Source organism: Pleurodeles waltl, chromosome 7 (assembly GCF_031143425.1).
Source record: "Pleurodeles waltl isolate 20211129_DDA chromosome 7, aPleWal1.hap1.20221129, whole genome shotgun sequence".
NCBI lineage: Eukaryota > Metazoa > Chordata > Amphibia > Caudata > Salamandridae > Pleurodeles > Pleurodeles waltl.
Genome location: NC_090446.1, coordinates 374,510,237 through 374,525,360, shown reverse-complemented (window position 1 = coordinate 374,525,360; position 15,124 = coordinate 374,510,237). Strand labels below are relative to the sequence as shown.

Genomic DNA, 15,124 nt, shown 5'->3' with positions numbered 1-15,124 from the left:
TTTATGCTAGCTTGTGGAACAAGTCTGCAGAAATCGCAAACCATTTTCTAGGCATTTGTATGGGGAAAGAGGATGGGTTAATATTCCTACATGGTATCAACTGTAACAAGGTTAAGGTTATAATTTGAGTTAACTGCATTTTTTTCGATGAGATCTATTATTAAAAGGAAATTGGCAGCTTTGAGAGTTTTGTGGATGACGTTTTATTTGGTTTCACCAGTGTTTCCCATCTGGAAAATCAATGATAATAATAAGACTTTCATTTTCTTTCAACTACTGCAACGAAAAGTGGACTATAGAGTCCTAATGACTGTTACTGTAGAACAGAACTCAGTAAATTAAGATGACATTTCGGTAAAGGGCCTGAATTAGAATTCTGAGGGATTGGAAAATCCTCCAATTTCTGGATACTCTACATGCAAAGTAGAGTCTCCAGACGAATTTCCTCCACAGTAATACATCTATGTTGGAGGAAATCCAGCCTGTGGATTGTACTTTGTATTTAGAGTTTCCTTTAACATTTAGAGGCTTTTCCGTTCTCTCCAAGCTTCATATGAGTCCCATAGTTTTGACTTTTGGTCATATAGATGATGTGTCTTGTCCTGAGGTCATATTTAAGTCTGTCAAGGAACAATCAGTCACAGCATAATGGAGAAAGGAATCCAACACATTGCTTAGGGGTATATTTGCAAATTTCCCTTTATATCATGAGTAAGCTTAGGTGAATTCCATTTGTTTTAATTTGCAGGAGCAGATGTCAAATTGGACAGTTGTGCTTGTTTCCTCTGATTTTTTCATGTGACCACCCTGGATTAAAGAAAATGACAGAATGCGGAAGGATTGCCCTACTATCTTAGACTTCCTCTTTCCATGCATGAGAAATGCAGCAAACGGAGACTACTTGTGCTGTCCAGTTTTGTAATGGGCCGGCAATGTTAATTATGCCGCCTGCCTCATGGCAGAGCATGAAAGTAAATTACCAGCATTTAGGCCCTCATTACAAACCTGGCAGTCGTGATAAGGCGGCGGTAATACCGCCCACAGGCCGGCAGTAAAAAAAATGGAACTATGACCATGGTGGAAACCGCCAACACAGACAGCCACTTTAACACACCGACCGCCACGGCGGTAGCAAGAAGCACCGCAACAGTAACCACCAATAGCCAGGCAGAATACAATGTACCGCCCACACTATTACAACAGGTCTATCCGCCCCCTTTTCCGGGGCGGTACCAACGCCATCAAAAGCACGGCGGAAACAGTACTCAGAAGGGAAACTACTCACCTCTGGACAATCAGGGAACAACTACGATGCCATGGAGCCTGAACTACAGGTGTTACCCATGCTGGCCTTCCTCCTCCTAGACCAGAAGTACCAACACCGGCGAAGATGACCATGGTGAGTACCGTCCCTAGCACACAAGGGAGGGGGAGGAAAAAGAGAGTGACACACACACACGCAACAACCCCACCCCCAAGCCCATACACACAAACAGATGCAGTAACATTACATATACTCCCCGTACCCCTCAGGAATAATGCAAGGACAAAGGGAAGTGAATGAAGTGATTGTAATAAGATAAAATAACAGTAATACGTCTGCAAAAATAAACACAGTATATACAGAAATACAAATGAAGGGACACTGCGCAGTCCGTAATGTCCCTAGGCCACAGGGCCATATCACATAGGCCAAAGCCCCACTTGACTCCTGCCTCAATACAGAGAGGACACTGCTGGGGCATCATGTGAAAATACACAGGCACCTCAGGGGGGAAGAGGAAGGGGGGCACCTCAGCCGGAAGATGGTGCAACGCCACTGCTCCTGGAGGGGGCTGCATGCCCTCTGCGATGTCCTGGGGAGTGCAAAGCCACAGTCTCTCAAGTTAGTGCTTTGCCCACTGCTTGGTCCTGGGGAGTGCAAGGCCACAGTCTCTCTAGTGGGTGGTTTGCCAGCTGCTTGGTCCTGGGGAGTGCAAGGCCACAGTCTCTGTAGTGGGTGGTTTTGTGCCCAGTGTGCTTCATCCTGACAAAGAGGGTGTGAGTGGATGCCTTGTTCCGCAAGTTCTGGAGGGGACTTTGTGCCCAGTGTGCTTCATCCTGGCAAGGAGGGGGTGAGTGGATGCCTTCTTCCACTGGTTCTGGAGGGGGTTTTGGTCCAAGTGTTCTTCATCCTGGCAAGGAGGGTGTGAGTGGATGCCTTCTTCCCCTGGTTCCAGAGGGGGCTTTGTGCCCAGTGATGCAGCACTTGGGGAGTGCAAGGTCAAAGTCCCTCACCTGGGGGGTCAGACCCACGAGATTTGCAGTGGGCAGGATGCATGACACTCCATGGAGGCAGGACTACAGTCCATCTGCCGGCAGCGACGGCTGCTCAGTGGTGGTAGTGACGGTGGCGGTGCTGGCAGTGGTGGGGGGAGGCTCCAGCCCTTCCCCTGCAGCCTTGGATGGCTGCCCACTGGGGCTGCTGCTGCTGGCAGTGGTGCTGACAGTGGTGCAGGTGGCGGTGCTGGCAGTGGTGGGGGGAGGCACCAGCCCCCTGCAGCCTTGGATGGCTGCCCACTGGGGCTGCTGCTGCTGGCAGTGGTGCTGACAGTGGTGCAGGTGGCGGTCCTGGGGGTGGTGGGGGGAGGCTCCAGCCCTTCCCCTGTAGCCTTGGATGGTTGAAGTGCCATGGTTGGTGTTGCGTCTCAGATTCAGCTCCAGCACCAGGCCTCCTAGCCATCCTGCCTGCAGTGGCTGGACCTTTGTCATTGCCCTTGGCAGCTGGTGATCCCTTCTTGCCATTGCCAGCTGGTGGTGCCTCCTTGCCCTTGGTAGCTGGTGGTCCCTTCTTGCCCTTGGCAGCTGGTGCAGGCACACTGGCAGTGCTTACGGGTGCCTCCTCAGAGCCTCTCACACCTGCAGTAGTTGCCGAAACTACAGTGGCCGTGGACAGGGTGGCTGAGGTGCTGGCCTGGGTTCTGCCCACCCTGGCCTGAAGTGAAGGACCGGGTGGGGTGGGCAGGGAAGAGGTCAAGGGTGGAGAGGAAAAGCTTTTTAGGGACACTGGGGCGGGAAGAGGGGAAGGTTTGGGAGTGGAGGAAGAGGGAGTGGTGGTTGGAGGTGTATGTCTGCTGTGTTTGGATGCAGGTGCATGGGCTGGATGTTGTTGTGTGTTGTATGGCTGTTGGGTGTCTGAATGCTTGTGTTTGTGTACTTTGGGAGGAGGGTCACAGGCACAGTGGGTGAGGACACAGAGGATGTGTGCAAGGATGTGGGGGTGGTGACTGCCAGTGAGGGGTGTGTAGTGATAGGCATGATGGTGATGGAGGTAGTTGATGAGGATGTAATGCATGCAGGTGTGAGTGGAGATGCAACTGGTAGGGAGGTAGACGAGGAGGAGGAGGGGGACACAGTGGAGGCAGTGGATGTTGGCATGTCTGATTCTGGATGGTGTTTGTGTGAGTGTCTGTGGGATGATGTGTGGTGCTTGTGTTTGCCTGAGCCACTCCTTTGTGTTGTATTGGGTGCATTCTGGTCTGATGGTGTGCTTGGGATAGGCTGGGGTTGAGGGGAATGGGACTGGGTAGAGGAAGTTGGAGGGGGAAGGCTAGAGACAGGGACAATGGCTGCCATCAGGGAGGAGGCCAGAGCTTGAAATGAACTCTGTTGGGCTGCCATACCAGAGTTAATGCTTTCCAGGAATGCATTTGTTTGTTGCAAATGCCCTGCCAGCCCCTGGATGGCATTCAGTATGGTTGACTGCCCAACAGAGATGGATCGCAGGAGGTCAATAGTCTCCTTACTCAGGGCTGACTGGGGCAGGGCCTGAGGTGCCTGGGGCAAAGGAGATGCCCACCCTCCTGGGTGAGCGGGCACGGGAAACATGCTGATGGGCTGCTGGGAGAGCGGTGCAGGTACGGGGGTGGCAGCTGTACCTGTAGTTGGTGTGGGCACAGAGTGGTCCGCCACCACCAGGGAGCTTCCATCAGAGGAGGTACCAGTGACAGAACTGTCCCCTCCTGACTCTGCCGTGGTGTTCCCCTCGCCCTCCGTCCCACTGGTGCCCTCACCGTCGGTGGATTCGGCCTCATGGGCCCTGTGGGATGCAGCTCCGTAGCCGGTTTCTCTGCTCCTCCGCCACATGATGCTAATGCCCATAAGGACAGGGTGGCAAAACAAAAAGAGGGGGGGAGAGACAGATGATACACTTGGTCAATGCCAGCACCACCACCACCGTTGGTGTACATAACACACAGGGAACAGCCCTATGCACTAGGTGATGCACTACCAGTCACAATGCTAGTCACCAGGCCATAGAGAATAATGCCTAAAGCCAATAGCAGTATACCTGAGACCCACAGAACCCTGCCCAGTAGTAGATGCCCACTAGCATGTTTGGGGGTGGAGTGCAACAGACCCTGCCCAACATGGAACCTACCCTGAAATGTTCGACCTGGCCTAGGGGCACCCACAGGCCCACATCCCCCACCCAGATAATACCCCACCACATGCAATTTGCAGAATTGGAAACTATACTCACCCCCTTGTGGCTGCTGTGATGTCCTCATGAGCCCATCGAACTCCGGATATGCCACAGCCAGTATGCGGAACATCAGGGGAGTCAGGGTTTGACGGGCACCCATTCCTTGTTGGAAGGCCATCCCTAGCTGGGCCTCCGCCGTCTTCCTTCCCCAGCGTCTCAGTTCCTCCCACCGTTTGCAACAGTGGGTGCTCTGCCTGTCGTAGACCCTCAGGGTCCGCACATCCCTGGCGATGGCGCGCTGTATAACCTTTTTCTGATGGGTGCTGACCTGCAGACAAATAAACTTAGAAAAAAGGTATCAGACATACCGTCCGGCCTGTTACACCCATGGCCCACCATATCCCTCCCATCCCCTTACGCACATACATTGACCACAATACATGGAGCACTCTGCCCAGGACCCCTCAACCAGCCTCCCCTTACACGAGGCCTTCACACACAGCACTCCAGGCATTCATGCCCCATGCATCGTGCACACAGTGTACTCACCTGTTGGTCTGGAGGCGTATAAAGCAGTTGGTACTGGGGTAGGACCCCTTCCACCAGTCTCTCAAAATCCTCCGAAGTGAAGACTGGGGCTCTTTCCCCAGAGACTCGAGCCATGGCCCCTTCCAGGCACACGTCACAGCAGCACTTGCAGTGTAGGTCCTCTCCTGTTGAAGGTCAGGTAGCAAGTGAGTGAACAGATAGAAAATGGCGGTCACGTCCGCGGCAGTGCGTACCGTCACCACCGGCGTACATCACCATTGGCTACTGGACCCCATAGGGCCTCGATGATAACCAATGAGGAGTTGTACGGCGGTTCTCGACCGCCTCCCGCAACGGCGCACAACATCAGCGGAATTACCTCATTTCCCCCTGTCCCTCAACACAGGACACGCGTCCCCCATTTCGGGGGGGGGGCAGGCCATGGCACATAACTACGTCACAGCAGACGTAAGCACAATTAGGGACTACACGTAAATGTACTGTTTCTGTCACAACATACAATGCATTTTACTCTGAGGATATGTTTGAAAATGACCAGCTGCTCACTGTTTTACCCTCCAGATTACAACCGCTGAGGATGATTAGGAGTTGGAGACATCCCCTGTGTACAGGCCCCTGGTGGACTTGGCAACAATGGAGGACAGGCACATTATCCTCACCTACAGACTTGATAGGGCCACAATCCTAGAGCTGTGTGCCCAATTGGAGCTAGACCTGATCTTAGCTATCCGTCAGCCCACTGGGATACCTCCTCTTGTGCAAGTCCTATCAGTGCTACATTTCTTGGCAAGTTGCTCCTTCCAAGTGACAGTGGCCATGGCAGCAGGGATGTCACAGCCAAGGTTCTCAATGGTGCTGACCAGAGTGTTGTCTGCCCTGATGAAACACATGCGCAGCTACATCGTTTTCCCCCAGGTGGAGGATTTGACCACAGTGAAGGCCGACTTCTATGCAATGGGACATATCCCCAACATCACTGGAGCATTTGATGGTACACATATTGCCTTTGTCCCCCCACGGAGAAATGAACCGGTGTTCAGAAATTGAAAGAGCTTTCACTCCATGAATGTGCAGATAGTGTGCCTTGCGGACCAGTACATCTCCCATGTGAATGCAAAGTATCCTGGGTCTGTGCATGATGCCTTTATCCTGAGGAGTAGCAGCATCCCATATGTGATGGCTCAACTCCAGAGGCACCGGGTGTGGCTAATAGGTTAGCCCATGGTCCCCACCCAGTGTTTGTTTGTATATGGGTGTGGGGTTGGCCCTAAGGGTGAGTGTCTGGCTAACAGGTATCTCTCAATATTTGCAGGTGACCCTGGTTACCCCAACCTCTCATGGCTACTGACCCCAGTGAGGAATGCTAGGACAAGGGCAGAGGAACGTTACAGTGAGGCACATGGGTGTACAAGAAGAATTACTGAGCGCACCTTTGGCCTCCTGAAGGCCAGATTCAGGTGCCTCCATCTGAGAGTTGGATCCCTGTGGTACTCACCAAAGAAGGTGTGCCAGATCATCGTGGCATGTTGCATGTTTCACAGCCTAGCCTTGAGACGCCAGGTGCCTTTTTTGCAGGAGGATGGGGCTGGAGATGGGCATGTGGCACGGAGCCTGTGGGCAGTGATGAAGAGGAGGCAGAGGATGAGGATGTGGACAACAGAACAACTATCATACAACAGTACTTCAAGTGACACACAGGTAAGACACTATAACTTCACCTTCCATTGCAGTTGTGTATAGTGATTTTTCTCTGGCAGGCTGCTGTTCCCACTACCATGGCCACTTGCTGTACCCTTTGACATGTCTATTCACATCTTTTTGCCCTACTCTGGCTCCTGGTGTATTGACTGCAGCACATTACAGGTTATACCTATGTATACATAACTGTACAGTCTAATTGCAATGTCTACAGATTGTTAAACGAATACATCCTTAAATCATTTGACAAACTCCATACTTGTATTTTTTAAGAGGCTGTTTATTCCAGTGCTGAGAAGCAAATGGGGATGTGCAATGGGCTGGGATGATGATGGAGGAAAGTCCAGGATAGAGTTCAGTCTATTTGTATCACAAGTGCACTTGTCCAATGGGGCATAGGAAGGGGAGCCATGGAAGTTCAAGGTGGACAGGGTAACAGTGTGGGACACAAGGGTGACAATCAGGAGAGTCTTATTTCCTGGTGGAGGTCTTGGCAATGTTCTCTGACTTCTGCCTGGAGCGCAGGGACCATTTGCATGGTGGTTCTCCTTCTGCAGGGGGTGAGGTGCTGGTGGCCTGTTGTTCCTGTGGCAGAGGTGGAGGGCTGTCCATCGGTGTGGCTAGTGTCAGGGGACCATTGGTGTGCCACTGCCTCCCTCATGGTGTTGGCCATGTCAGCCAGCACCCCTGCAATGATGACCAGGGTGGTGTGGATGTCCCTCAGGTCCTCCTGATCCCCAGGTATTGTCCCTCCTGCAGCCGCTGGATCTCCTGCAACTTGGCCAGAATGTGGCCCATCGTCTCCTGGGAATGGTGGTATGCTCCGAGGATGTTGGTGACTGCCTTGTGGAGGGTCGGATCCCTGGGCCTGCCCTCCCCCTGTCGCACAGCAGTCCTCCCAACTTTCCTGTTGTCCTGTGCCTCTGTCCCCTTAACCGTGTGCCCACTGACCCCAGGTCTCTGATCATCCTGTGTTTGTGGGGTGTCCTGGGGTCCCTGCAGTGGTGGACACACTGTTGATTGACATGTCCTGGGGACAGAGGCATGGGCCCGCTGGGTGGGTGCTGTGGTGGTGTTTCCTGGGGGGGAGACTCTGTGGTAGTATGGGACTGTGGCCGGGTAACCGACTGTCCGGAGGTCCCTGATGGGCCAGGTTGGTGATCCTGATCCAGGCTTGCAGAGCTGCTATCATCACTGTGGGCATCTTCTGTGGGGGGACTGGATGTTGCTGGCACCTCCTCTCCGGTGACGTTGTGTGGGGGACCTGTGGGGATGTAAATGCAATGTTATAGTTTCTGCATGTGTCATCTTGTGCATGAGTATGTTGCCCTCTATGGTTTATATTGCCATGACAGATTGGCCTTAGTGAGAGTTGTTATTTGGTGGGCTAGGTGATTGTCTTTAGTGTGCATGCAGTGGTGATGGTTGTCCATGCAGGTCTGGGATGGGTGTCCTTGCATTGGTGGGGCATGCAGGGCTTGGCAATGGGATGATTGGTTTGTGATGGTGGGGTGTATGTGAGGTGGAGTTATGGTGGTGAGGGTAGGGGTAGGGGTGGGGGTTTGTGATGGAATGCAGGTGGGGGGGGTGAAAGTAGTAAAGAGTTGACTTACCAGAGTCCAATCCTCCTACTACTCCTGCCAATCCCTCAGGATGCAGTATTGTCAATACTTGCTCCACCCATGTTGTTAGTTGTGGGGGAGGAGTTGAGGGTCCACCGCCAGTCCTCTGTACAGCTATCTGGTGTCTTGTAACCACGGAACTCACCTTCCCCCGTAGGTAATTCCACCTCTTCCTGATGTCATCCCTTGTTCTTGGGTGCTGTCCCACGGCGTTGACCCTGTCCACGATTCTCCGCCATAGCTCCATCTTCCTAGCAATGGATGTCTGCTGCACCTGTGATCCGAATAGCTGTGGCTCTACCTGGATGATTTCCTCCACCATGACCCTTAGCTCCTCCTCAGAGAGCCTGTGGTGTTGTTGTGGTGCCATGGGTGTAGTGTGAGGGGTGTGTGGGGTGATGTTTTGCGGTATGTTCTGTGAGTTGTGTGGATGGTGTATGGGTGATGGTGTTCTGTGGGTGCTATTGGTGTCTCTCTCAGTTGTAAATTTCTTTGGAGTCGTAAAGGATTGTGGGTAGTGTGTGTGTGTTTTATATTGGTGTGGGTGTGGTTTGTGTATGTGTGTCAGGTGTGTGTAGTTTGAATTGTCCAATGTGGTGTTGTCTTGTATGTGTATGTGTATTTTGAGCACGGCGGTATTTAATGCCAATGGTTTAGCACGGTTGAATGTCCGCCGTGGTGATTCGTGGGTCATAATATTGTGGGTGTAGTTCTTTTGGCGTAATGGTGCGGGTTTTGGTGCAGCCATTTTATTACTGACCTTTGGGCTGGCGGACTTGTGTGTGTGTCTGTATAGTGACGGATTTCTATGTGTGGGTCATAATATGGGTAGCGGTATACCACCGCGGTCGCAGTATGTTGGCGGTAGTCGGCATGGCGGTAAGCGGGACTTACCACTAATATCATAATGAGGGCCTTCGTTTCTTGCCTGAAAGAGAACCAGGAGAAGCCTGCAGGCAGGTGCTGCACACTACTGTCCGTCCTGGGGACATCGTTTTGAATAGCAGTGCCATGAGGCTGGGCTATGTATTTACCTCGATGCAATGGTTATTAAGGTAAGTGCTTTGCACAGTCTTTCACAGTGCTCCTGAAAGTAACACTGTTGGCTTTAGCCATTTTTTTTACCACCAGCAGAGTTGTGGATGAACACTTCTCCTGAGGTGAAAAGAAATAGGTGGATTTCGACTTTTTTTTATATTTGTCAGAATATTTCCCTCATCTAATTGTCAGGCAACTTAAACCGTAAGTTAGCCAAATGAGACCCTAAGATGCTAATGATTAACGAGATTCAAGACTGAGTTCGTAGAGTTAGTACATAAGAAAACTATACATTGACAGATTGTTTACACGTGTAAATAATTCATCCGTTTTAAAACAAACTCACAGATTTTGTTGCTGTACTGTTGCACAAAGGATGTCCGTTTCTTCCCATTTTTATTTTTTTTATTTTTTTTCTGCCATCTCATCCTACTCTTCATCTTTAATAAAATTTATTGTATTAGGAGTAGAGAAGTGTAAGCCTGCTGGGTATCTGACACACTTTGTAAACATTGTTTGAGTTTTTGAAGCTTGCAAAGAAAAAATTAAATCTGCAAATAGAACGTTAACAAAAACTTGTTTAGTAGGAGAATAATAATAGAGTAAATTACAATTTATGGATTTAGTTTTCAGCAAAATATGTTAAGTATCCTTAGAAGTTTTAGTTCAGCAAAGCATCTGAAAAAAATTGCATTTTGTTGGAACATATGATTGTAAAAACTGATTTGTCTGGATCCACCTGTGTTGTAATGGAGTTTAAAACATTTCAAAGTGCGACTGTCCCTCTCCTAATCCATTTCTACCCCTGAAATAAAATGTTTTCCTAGCCGTACTCTCCTACTCTCAGCAGTGCTTGACTGTAACCAAACCCGGAATTACTATCCCACTCCCCCCCACTTATTGAATGGGGTTGCAAAATGGCTACTTTTTAGGTTGAAGCCTACAAGACAGTGCAGCTGTGTGTTTTGCTGAGGACATCTTGGGGACATTCAAATAGCTTCCCTGGGAATACATTACATCTGTGGCTTACCATTGGCTTTGTGGTTTATAACTCACATTTTCTGGCTTTCTATTTGCTAGTTTTATTTGTTTTAGGTGAATTCGTCCCACCCAAGGAGCAAAGCCATTGCACACCAACTTTCATTATATTCTTCCACGAGTGCTTATTTCTGTAAACAGGCCTGTAATCTTGTTCTTATCTTGTCATATTTGCTGTGCATTCAAAGACCGAGGTCAACTGTCAGGTTCTGTCTCCTAAGGTGTTTACTTTTCTTTCTCTGACTTCAAAGTGAAAGGGTTTATGTCACTATCTTGATGGATACTGCAGGTATAAAAACATACAACAACATTTAAATGAACTGTGCAAGTATTTCAGAACATTTCAGAATTAGGAACGCACAAATGAAGCTCATTTTTTGTTAATTCTTAAGTGTGTCGCAAACAAATACTTTAATGTGATCAGAACAAATCAATATACTAGGTGATGCCATTTCTACACATTATCATTTGTGTGCTGTATAGTTTTTTTTGTAAAACTGTATGTTCGTGCATATGTAATGGTCATTTCAACTGAAAATATGTTGTCTGTAATGGCACTGTGCTACCACACCATGCTTACTCCAATGTATGCTTCTCCACTCTACTCTGCACCACTCTACACCACTGCACTACACTCTTTACCACTCCACTTTACACCTCCCCATTGCACTGTCTGCCCTTGCACTCTACTCCACTCTGCACCATTTCACTCTATACCACTGCACTGTACACCATGTCAGTCTATGCCTCTTTCTCTGCTCTACTCAGCACCACTCTACTGTTCGCCGATGCACTCTACTCTACACCACTGCTCTCTTCACATCCCCAATCTAGGCCACTTCAATCTACTGTGCACAAGTCCACTTTGTGCTGTTCCACTATATGTCATTCTGCAACACTGCACTCTGCGCTATTGCACTCTATACCAATACCCCTTTACACCAATGCACTTTACTCTATAACACTCAACTCTAAGCCCCTGCACTTTGTGCCAGTCCACTGTACCCCACTACACTCCGCCACTTCAGTCTACTCTCACTGCACTCTACACCTCTGTCCTCTACACCACTCTATTCTGCGCCACTCCACTCATTCACTGTACTCTGTGCCACTGTACTCTAAGCCACTGCACTCTACACCAATGCTTTCTACACACATGCTCTCTACATCGCTGCACTGTATGCCACTGCAATCTTCTCTGCACCACTGTACTCTCTAACACTGTACTCTGTGCCACTGCACTCTATGCCACTCAACACCACTACACTCTGACACTCTACCCTGCGGTAGTGCATTCTCTGCCACTGAACTCCGTCACTCTACTCTGCACTACTGCACGCTGTGCCAACGCACCATACACCACTCTACTCTGCATCATTCCACTCTCTGCCACTGCACTCTGTGCTGCTCCACTCTGCACCAGTGCACTCTCTGCCACTCTACTCTATGCCACTCTCCTCTACACCACTGCACTGTATGGCACTTCACACCACTCTACTCCTCATCATTGCACTCTACGCCAATGGACTCTGAATCACTCCACTCTATGCCACACTACTATGCTCTTCTCCACTCTGCACTATTGCACTCTACTGTGGCACCACTTTCATGTACACCACTACATTCTCTGACGCTGAATTGCATGCCACTAAATTTCTGTTGCTGCACTCTATGCCACTATATTCTGCAGCACCTCACGCCCATGCAGTCCACAGCAGTCCACTCTACTCTACATCAATCTATGCCACTTCACTCTATGCTACCGAACTCTACTCTACATCATTGTACTCAACACCACTGCACTCTACACCACTCTACTTAGCACCGCTCTACTCTACACCACTGCACTCTGTGCCAGTGCTCTCTACGCTACTCTATACCACTGCACTCTATGCCACTCTACTCTGCACCACTCCACACCACTGCACCCTACTGTGAACCACTCTAATCACCACACTGCACTCTATGATGCTGCGTTGTACACTACTGAATTCTATGCCACTGCACTCTACAACACTATACTCTGCAGCACTCTACGCCACTCTACTCCACTGCATTCTACACCACTACACTCTATGCCACTGCACTCTGCACCACTGCAATCTACACTATACCACTGCACTCAACACCACTGCACGCTACGCCACTCTGCTTAACACCACTCTACTCTACACCACTGAACTCTATGCTACTCTACACCACTACACTCTATGCCACTCTAATCTGTATCACTCCACACCACTACGCTTTAGCGTGCACCACTCTAATCTATGCCACAGCATTCTATGATGCTGCATTGTATGCCACTGAATTCTATGCCGCTGCAAACTATGCCTCTGCTCTCTGCGTCACTATACTCTGCAGCACTCTACGCCTGTGCACTCCACACCAGTCCATCTGCACCACTCTATGCCACTCCAGCACCCGACATTCTAGGCCACAACACTGTACTCCACTCGTTGCCATTCCACTCTGACACTCCATGACACTCTCCTCTATGCCACTAACTGTTAGCCATGCAGAACAGCAGCTGGTGTGCAACATGCCTAAAACACATTGGCAAAGCCAATTGATTTTACATAGGCGAGACCTGATGGCTTTGTCAATGCTTGTTCTTAAAACATATTTATTCTCCTAAATCAAGGCGGCTATAGTGTTGCTCAGAAAAAGTTTACCTTTCATAAATATGCTTAGGAGAAATACCTTGCCAAGCCTTCTTAGATACTTTAATCATCCCTATCCTAAAGGTAACTTCCAAGTTTAACTTTTATTCGAATTGTTTGCACACCCTGCCTCGAAAATTCTCATATTTCTCTTGTGGTGACGACCATACAAACGTCAGGGCGTGGAGCTTGACTTTCTTTTCCAGGCAGCAAATAAATTGCTGTGGTCTGAGAGCACGTCTGCCAGTGACCTGGTTGTGACCTCTTCTGCATGTGTTTATTCTCCATGTACTAATAAGGAGCTGAAGCTGTCCACGGACAAAAAGATGGAAATGAAATGCTTATCGCTGGTGTGTAATATTTGCATTTACTTAGACAATACTTGTTTGCCTTGCATTGTCTAAACATAATTGGTATTTTACTGCTTGTTCTACCACCCATGCGGAACCTGCCTGTGCCAGGTTGGTAGGAGTGTGGAGGCTGTCCCATTTTTAGCATGTCTAGCGAAATATTTGCAGACACTGCCTGCTTACTAGCCAACAGCACTTCATATGAAAAGATATCCTAGCCCACGTGTATGTTGGCAAAAAGCTTAGCAAAGCAGTGGGTTGCGGGCTAAAAAAGAATCACCGATTGGCTCAATTTGACACAAGGCATTGGACAACTTGGTAACAGTGCTGTCAGCTCTCGGGATCCTCTCTGACAAAAGTACCGTCTTGAAGCAGTGTACATGTCATGTTGCATTTATCTTTGGTAGGCTGGCAGCCCTGAGGAATAGTCAGTCAATTGCTGGATCTCCTGTGAGAGGCTGGTAGGATGAGGTAAGGTTCACGTGGATGACAGATTTCCATCTGAAAGGCTGTCAGGGCTGGTTCTGATTCACTGACATGCCAAAACAGTGCTCGGAATAAGAGCAGTACCTTCATAAGAGTCACATGCTGTAATCACCTGTGAACTGCCAATTAAGACTGGGGCACGAACACTCCTATGTCAGTGTTCCATCTGCAGTCACATTCGAAGATCTTTTGACATCTTTCTCCTTTTCAGTTTCGTAAGGGGGATATATCTTAAAAGATATTCATCCACAGTTATAGTCATTCACAGTAACAGATATAAATTGATGGCTGTTGGAAAATGGGTTATTGGTAAGGGCAGGTAGGTACCTACACTTAGCAACAGGCCACTAACCTCCACTAAGGTCCAGTTAGGTCTCAGTAAATTAACCCCAGCTCAACCCTTGGTAGCTTGGCAACGAGCGTCAAGGCTTAACTTAGGGGACAGAGTGTAAAGCATTCAAATATCACAAAACAGTAATTAAATAAAACTGAACAAACAGTTTAAAAATCCAAAACCAATTTATAAAAATAGATTATATTTTTATCTTTAAAATGACACCAAAACGAATAAAATCGGATCAGGGGAACCGGAGATATGAATTTTTAAAGATTTTTTTTTTGTTAGCGCCTAGAAACAAAAAGCGCCAATCGGGTCATCTGGTTGCACCTCGACCGGGGCAAAGTCAAAGTTTCAGGCCGACCGCGATGGAGCCCTGCTCGGCTACAGGCCGCCGGAGGCCTCGGTTAAAATGTTACCTTCACACTTAGGCCCTCATTATGACCCTGGCGGTGTTGCACGGCCAGGGCCAACGGGGGCGGGAGCACCGCCGACAGGCCGGCGGTGCTCCCTTGGGCATTCTGACCGCGGCGCTTTGGCCGCAGTCAGAAATGGAAAACCGGCGGTCTCCCGCCGGTTTTCCGTTGCCCATTTGAATCCCCCATGGCGGCGCAGCTCGCTGCGCCGCCATGGGGGATTCTGACACCCCCTACCGCCATCCTGTTCCTGGCGGTTCGCCCGCCAGGAACAGGATGGCGGTAGGGGGTGTCGCGGGGCCCCTGGGGGCCCCTGCAGTGCCCATGCCAATGGCATGGGCACTGCAGGGGCCCCCGTAAGAGGGCCCGAGGGTCGCACCTTCCCACTCCGCCGGCTCGATTACGAGCCGGCTTCATGGTGGGAAGGTTGTTTTCCCCTGGGCTGGCGGGCGGCCTTTCGGC

At 49.6% G+C, this 15,124-nt stretch overlaps 1 protein-coding gene across 5 annotated transcripts in view; it reads left to right on the top strand.

Moving 5' to 3' along the window:
- The window catches only part of LOC138304092 (uncharacterized), a 381,850-nt gene that overhangs the window by 136,060 nt on the left and 230,666 nt on the right, over positions 1 to 15,124 (top strand). The window lies entirely within an intron of this gene.